This window comes from Myzus persicae, unplaced genomic scaffold, assembly GCF_001856785.1.
Source record: "Myzus persicae strain clone G006 unplaced genomic scaffold, MPER_G0061.0, whole genome shotgun sequence".
NCBI lineage: Eukaryota > Metazoa > Arthropoda > Insecta > Hemiptera > Aphididae > Myzus > Myzus persicae.
Window position 1 is genome coordinate 1,569,325 of NW_019100468.1, and position 7,252 is coordinate 1,576,576.

Sequence of the window (7,252 nt, forward strand, 5' to 3'; positions counted from 1 at the left end):
TGCCCCGGGTGAGGATCGAACTCACGACCTTAAGATTATGAGACTTACGCGCTGCCTACTGCGCTACCGAGGCTTCGAAAGCTTGGGCCAAGTTTGAATCATTTAAAGTTACAAAAAAATTGTTAAAAATTTAACGCTGAATCATATTTCCCTAAATATTATATAAAAGAGCTGTAGATACACATTATTTGAAACCCGAAAAATCTAGTAAAAATGTACAGATTTTGGAGTGGGAGCGCGGGCTTCTTTTTTAAAGTTGATGCAATGGCTCGAGTACTTGAAACACAGAAAAACAAATGATTAAATTGTGTTATTTAATTATATTTACGAGTAGTGTTGTTCAGATATTCAATTGAGCAATAATTTGGAATACATTTTGTATTTAATAGGTTCAATTATCCATAATAACGAATCCAAATAAGTTTTCAAATGTATTATCGCATTACTAGGTCGATCAGTATGATACTATGATGAACAAAATATAAGTATATCTTGGATAAAATAACTGATCACAACTTATTCCCTTAACTGGAAGAGATAGCGACTTTCGACCAGCGAGGTGCATGTGGTTGCAGTTGCGTAGTTATGGAGGGGGGAGGTGATACGGATAGCTCCTCCCCGAGCTTTTTATGTTTAATGCCCAACCGACAAAGGTATAAGAGTACTCATATTATGTTTTAATCCAAATGCCCTTATCTTGGTTCTCGATTGTGTCTATTGGCATTATAGTATCATGTGCATACGTCAAGCTGTAAACGCATACATACGAGTAATATAAGAATATTATTCTTATACATTATCTATGGGTAAATGAGTGTTTTTTTCAATTCCTAGTGATTGTGATGATAATAAACTGATAACCTCTGACACAATTTTTATAAATTGAACAATTGATGTTAATAGAATTGTCATGTAAAGTCTGAAATTGTTAAATATAATTATGTACTGAATTATTAAAAAAAAAACCCCAAAAAGAGGTGTGTGGGGGTTGAAGCCAAACAAATCCAACAAATTATACATCCCCCCTCCCCCCAGAACAAAATCAAAACTACGCCACTGTGTGGTTGGGTAGCTCAGTGGCAGAGCAAATGGCCCAGCCTGCACTCACTGATGACGTATCTTGTTATAAGCTAATAACCTAATGTTATGATGCTGTAGAACAGGAATTCTTAAAAAGTTTTTATCCTTTCTGTTTTTCACTTAATACGCAACTAATCATAAGTTATCTTTTATTGTACATACATTTTGTTCGCAATGTACCTAACATGTTTTGATGGACAACTGGCAAACCTATAATTTTTCATTGCAATTATTTTTAATATAAAATCGTGATACTATATTTCTTTTAAATGGTGGAGAAGTGGGTCTTACCTCTTTGTTCTAGAGTAGTTTTCGAACATGTCATTGTTACGAATGTTTTGTGTTATATAAACAATTCTGTCACACTATCATACAGTTGTATAAATAATCAAATTTAATAATTTTAAAAAAAAATTGATCAAAATCGAAAATATCTCATGACATTTTATAATGTGTATTAAATAGGTAGGTACATGATATAAAGATATATATATATAATGCAATAGTTATAATATTTCATTTTCTGTTGACGAAGTAACGTATATAGATAAATTTTCAAATACTGTTTTACGTAAATAATAACCATACTATATATTAGCATAAAACAGTAATATGATTAAAGATTTGCATTTCATATTTTAACGAATCAAAAGGAATAAAAATAGAGTCAATAGAGAAAGTTTAACATACCTATTTTGTTACCCCATCTATGTGACAAGGAGCAGAGTGGTGTGGTATGGGTGTACCCGCGGAAACCGTTGGTCCAATTGTCATCCATCAAACCACCAATAAAAAATCAATTTCGTGATTCAAAATAATCCGTATGAAACTGCTTATTCTATCCAAACGAAATATTAATCAATAAGTACGTATAGAACTTATATAATATAGGTTAGGTTAGGTTAGGTATAAAAAATCATAATAAATAATCCAAAATCATATTTTTCATAATAATAATTAATAATTGTCCACATAATATAATAATAAAATATAATAAAAAATAAATAAATAGTCGTTATAAATATTGTCATGTATGAAAACTATAATGATGTGACACAATTTGAAAATATTCTAAGTCTTGTATTTCTTTATTAGTATACCTATTCATAGCATCCTGAATACTGTCATTTTTTTTTTTGATTACGAATTTTTTAGCTGATTTACTTAAGATATGCCGTTTAGTTTAATATAAGTTTGGGTTTGAAATTCGATAAGAACTTTACTGAAAATGTGAACATTCGGATGACATTTATAAAATTAATTTCGGGTGACGAGGTGACCGAGTGATCTGACGCTTCCGCTGTGACGCAGCCGGTCGCGGTTCGATCCTCGGCCACCGGGAGGCATTTTTCTCCGGACAAGTCGCGGTGACCGGAGAACAAGTGCTGCCATCCCCCACCCCCGGGGCATGGCAGAAACCTACGGATGCCCCATTCGAAATTCTGCCAAAACAAACACACACGTGTTTCCCCCTACTGTACCAAAAACCTACAAACCATCAATAAAAAAAAACCTACAATACCTACTAATAGCTAATGGCCACAGTTGCCGGGCTCAAGATCAATAAAAAAAAAAACAAAAATGAACTTCTCGGATGACTATGAAAGGATTCACAGGCATTTGTTGTTCGATTTCAATTTGCATTTTGATCAGCCCATAAATTAGGTGGAAATGCTGCTTCATTACTTATATAATTGTCAACAAGGTAATCTGAGAACTAAGTTACTCTAGGGTCGGATAACATGATTGCTTCTAAAGTAAATGCAAATACATCGGGAACTTTTTCGGGAGATAAAAATAATAATCCGAAACATAGATGAAGCCACTTACTTATTTCTGATGTGATCACTGTCGCACTGACCAGGCAAAAAAAAAACTGGCGGAGTTCACCATAGACCTATTATTACCTTTTTATCTTGACCGATATTCTGGCGGAGTTTACAATCGCTCATTTCAGCTATAGGAAATATATTTATTTTTTTTTGGTAGGGTTTAACTAGATTAAGTTTATCAATTATCATACCCTCTTGGCTACGGAGTGGATACCTAAACCTTCCAAAGTTCTAAAACCCAATTTAATCAGTGTTTTAATTATTTTTTTTTTAACTCTTTATTTTTTATTCATTTCATTTGTATTTAATCCTAAATAATTGTAAACGAAAAAAAGTTTCAAATTCAATAAGCTCCATTGATTGCTTATTGATAATAATATCAATATGTATGAATAATAAACATTAAACATTTAATACTATTACATTTTAACGTTTTATCTAATCTTCATTATTGAAATGGGTCTCGAAAGTATTTATTAACTTTACTGCAGAAGTAGGTAGGAGAGCAACTGGGCCGAGAAATCATGAAAAGAATGAAAAAAATATAATATATTCACAAAACGACTTTATTAACGAGATTATTTTATAAAGGGCCCCTGTTGTGTATTCTACTTACAGTTAAAAAAAGCAATCCATCACAGTGAAATCGCTAAATAAACACTCAGCTTTTTCTGCAGTAGGTACCTATTGCAATCATCAACGGGTATGAAAATATATTGAATTCTGCTCATATCCATAGGACAATAATTTAACCCTCAGTAATTGAGAACATAATATTTTGTAGTCAAAAATATTAGTCATAAACATAATAACCCCCATGTTCATATCACTTTTGGCCTACCTTTATATTATATTATGATAACACAAGACACAAAAATTCAAATGTATTGTTTTCAATTACTAGTAGTTAGGTACGAATTCATATTGCAATAGTAAGTTTTTTTAGTAATGAAATAATTATTTATCAATGAATTTAAAAAACAAATCGCCCGAATCTGAAGTCTTCTCAACTTCTTAATAAACAATTTTTTTTATTTTTATTAAAAAACTAACAAACATTTGTTTGGAAAGCAATTTATTTACGGTGATAATAATTTTTTAAGTTTTGATTTATAGACGTTTGAATTAAAAACATAAATTTGGTGGAGAAAATGCATGTTAAAAAAAATCCGTTTGCAGTTTGAAAAAAATAAGGTCGACAAAAAAATAACAATCAATACACCACTACTTATTTTTCTTACTGAGCGTTAGATGCATTGTTAAAACAATACATTGAATATGCGTCTATTTTCTTTTCGTGTTAAATGGAATTCAATTAACTTTTAAATAGTCACTCAAATTTCAAAAACTTTGTACTCAACACTTCATATGGTAATATCTTATCATTATAAACGAAAAGAAGTAATACTGCAGACTGCTAGTAAAATTTTCTAATATTTTATTATTTTACTTTTTTAAAGGTATTACTCAAAATATAGACATTGTATAATTTATTTAATTTGAAAATTGAGTATATAATTTACTATTTTTTTGTATAGGACCAAAAAGTCATGGACATTTATTATAAGTGGACCCCGTTATGTAAAAATGTTTAATATTATTTTATGTTCACACAAACGACAAAAACCTAAATTCAGGTGTATTGTTATATATATATATTTCCTTAATATTTATGTCGCAAAATATATGAAAGTCCATAATGTGTATCTATATATGTGTATACCTACACTAAAATATATAATAATTCAGTCAACTGAATATTATTTTGTGATTTATTACATAACTAGTTCAAATATTAATCAAAACTTCAAAAACTTCAAAAGCCTTAATGTCTGTTAAAATATATTCAGCCGTATTGCCTTTATTCTTAATAACTTTAAAATGATCAGGTAGTAATATACTAATATAATAGCATGACAAACCTAATAAATATTAATATAAATATCATAATTAACTATATTAAAATACTTTTTTTGTACTTTTGAAAGTCACTAAGCTTTATTGAATTTAAGTTCAAAATCCATGTTAAAAATGAAATGTTTAATATTTATTATTACAAACTATACGTTATACTATACATAAATATTACTAATACATATATATATAGGTAATTATAGGTAAGTTAGGGACAATATGCATTATAAAACTAGCTTTAAATGTCGACTACTTTTAATAAACACACATTAAATTTTTAATTAATTTAACTACCAGTAAAACATTAATTGAGCAGTTTATAAATATTAATAAAAAATATAACAATGTAATACCAAAAAAAGTAAATTCTGTAAAATTCAATACTCTCGCTTAAATTATAAATACTAACTTTGATAGGTATATTACGTCTTAGTTAATATTTGATAATTTAATTTGTTCTATAAAATCGTTGATTTTATACAAAATTAATTTTTTGTGCATTTTAGAAAACATTTTTCAGTATAGAGTTTGAATTGTGTGAAATATATCACACTATTTTACATTTTCTAATGTTTTGGTTTATTTTAGATCATTTTCTCCGTTTTTCATTACATTTCGATCCTATTTACAATTGTATATTTTAGTTGATTAGCATAGAAAAGTAAAGGTAAAGATTTATTTTGAAGGAATTATTTATTAATCGATCCTAATATATTAAAGGTTTAGTTTACTGTCTCGTAATTTCCATTATTAATCTGGGTATCGGACTGCTGTAAATTGCTATCTTCTTATAAAACGTATTGCCTTTGTGTCTGTTTTCAGGCGCTTTTACTAATTTCATTGAAATTTGCTTATAGTTAAGTATTGGATTAAATTAATGAAAACATTTTTTCAATAATGATACACCTAGATATTGTGTATACATTGTATACGCAATGGTAATATGTATCAAAAAGTTGTATAAATTAATTTTGTGGATTTTGATCCTAGGATTGATAAAAATCAAAACTAATTTGTTCAGTCGAGATTAATTATTTAGCTGAATTACGCATGATAACATTTAATTATAACACTCATTATAAAATATACTAATATTTATAGGTATACTGATCATAAATTCAGTAATATATCAATGTGTATTACTAAAAAATCCATTTAAACTAAAACTTAGTTATTAATTATTTTATTATTTCAGCCATTTACGACCGATACACAAAATACTTTGAAAAACACTGTAGAGAAGAAATAAATAAGCTATAGACATGTAACAAATTTTTATATTATGTTTTTCGTCTATTATTTTCATTGATTAATTTACGTTAATCCAAAATAATTGTATTACCATATTTCAAATACCTGCTTGCCAATTATATGCATAACATTTATAAATACTAAAGTATAGTAACTAAAGAACTCGTAATAATGCTTACAAGTTATTAATGATTTGCCTGGCAGTCTAAAAATATTTAAAAAAAACATATAAGTAAATACAAGTAGAAATACACCTACAGTTAAAACAATTTAAAAAATTCAATTATTGAATTATGTATATTACTTATTTTTATCGTTTGAATGGTATACAGTTGAAGTTCTAATAAAATCGTTGTATCTTATATTTAATGGAAAAAGTTGAACGCCGCTTTGTTGTACAGTAGGTTACAAGTGTTGAAATGGATCACTATAATGGGCGGTGTTAAATTTGAATTCGATGATTTAATATCATTGCATACGAAAATTGATTCTGAGCAGGCACGGACTATCGATCAGCCTGTATAGTAATAATACTTTTTATTAAAACAAAGTAACTAAAATCGTTATTCTTCGTTGAAATATAACATATTCTAATACTCCTGGACATTTTCCATTTTGACCTTTCTAAAGTACCAACGAGATTAACTTCCACATCAGAAAAAATACTGAAGTTGAAAATCAAAGAATTATTTCGACTGCCTACGTATTATGAAATAAACAAAAAAACAACAAGTCATTGTGAAATCAATACATTCATCGCTACTCTCAGGATTTAAAATTAATTGTGCAATGTTAAAAAAGCCATTCATTATCTAATAAGTCTATTTATATTTTTTTTTCTTTTTAAGTGTGAACTAGTCATATTATATAAAAGAAACGCAGAATTACACTATATTATGTGAGCACTAAATGTGACGATAGAATGAAATACTTCAATATTTTTTTAAATAAAAACTTTTGTAGCTCATATTTATTACATATTATTATACAACTAGTTTTTATAATACATCTATATGACTATATCTACCTTTAAACCATAGTCACGTATAAATTAAAGTATACATACAAAAATATTAACACTATATGTACAAATAAATATTTCATTTACGATTTTAATACTAAATTCGATCTAAAGTATTATTATTTATTACTTATATGTAACTTAGGTAGTAAGT

General features: G+C 27.9%; 1 non-coding gene across 1 annotated transcript; it reads right to left on the reverse strand.

The window, feature by feature from the left end:
- Trnam-cau lies at positions 1-73 on the reverse strand. Its single transcript has one exon. It is a non-coding gene; the product is annotated as a tRNA-Met (tRNA).
- Positions 74-7,252: the final 7,179 nt, after the last annotated feature.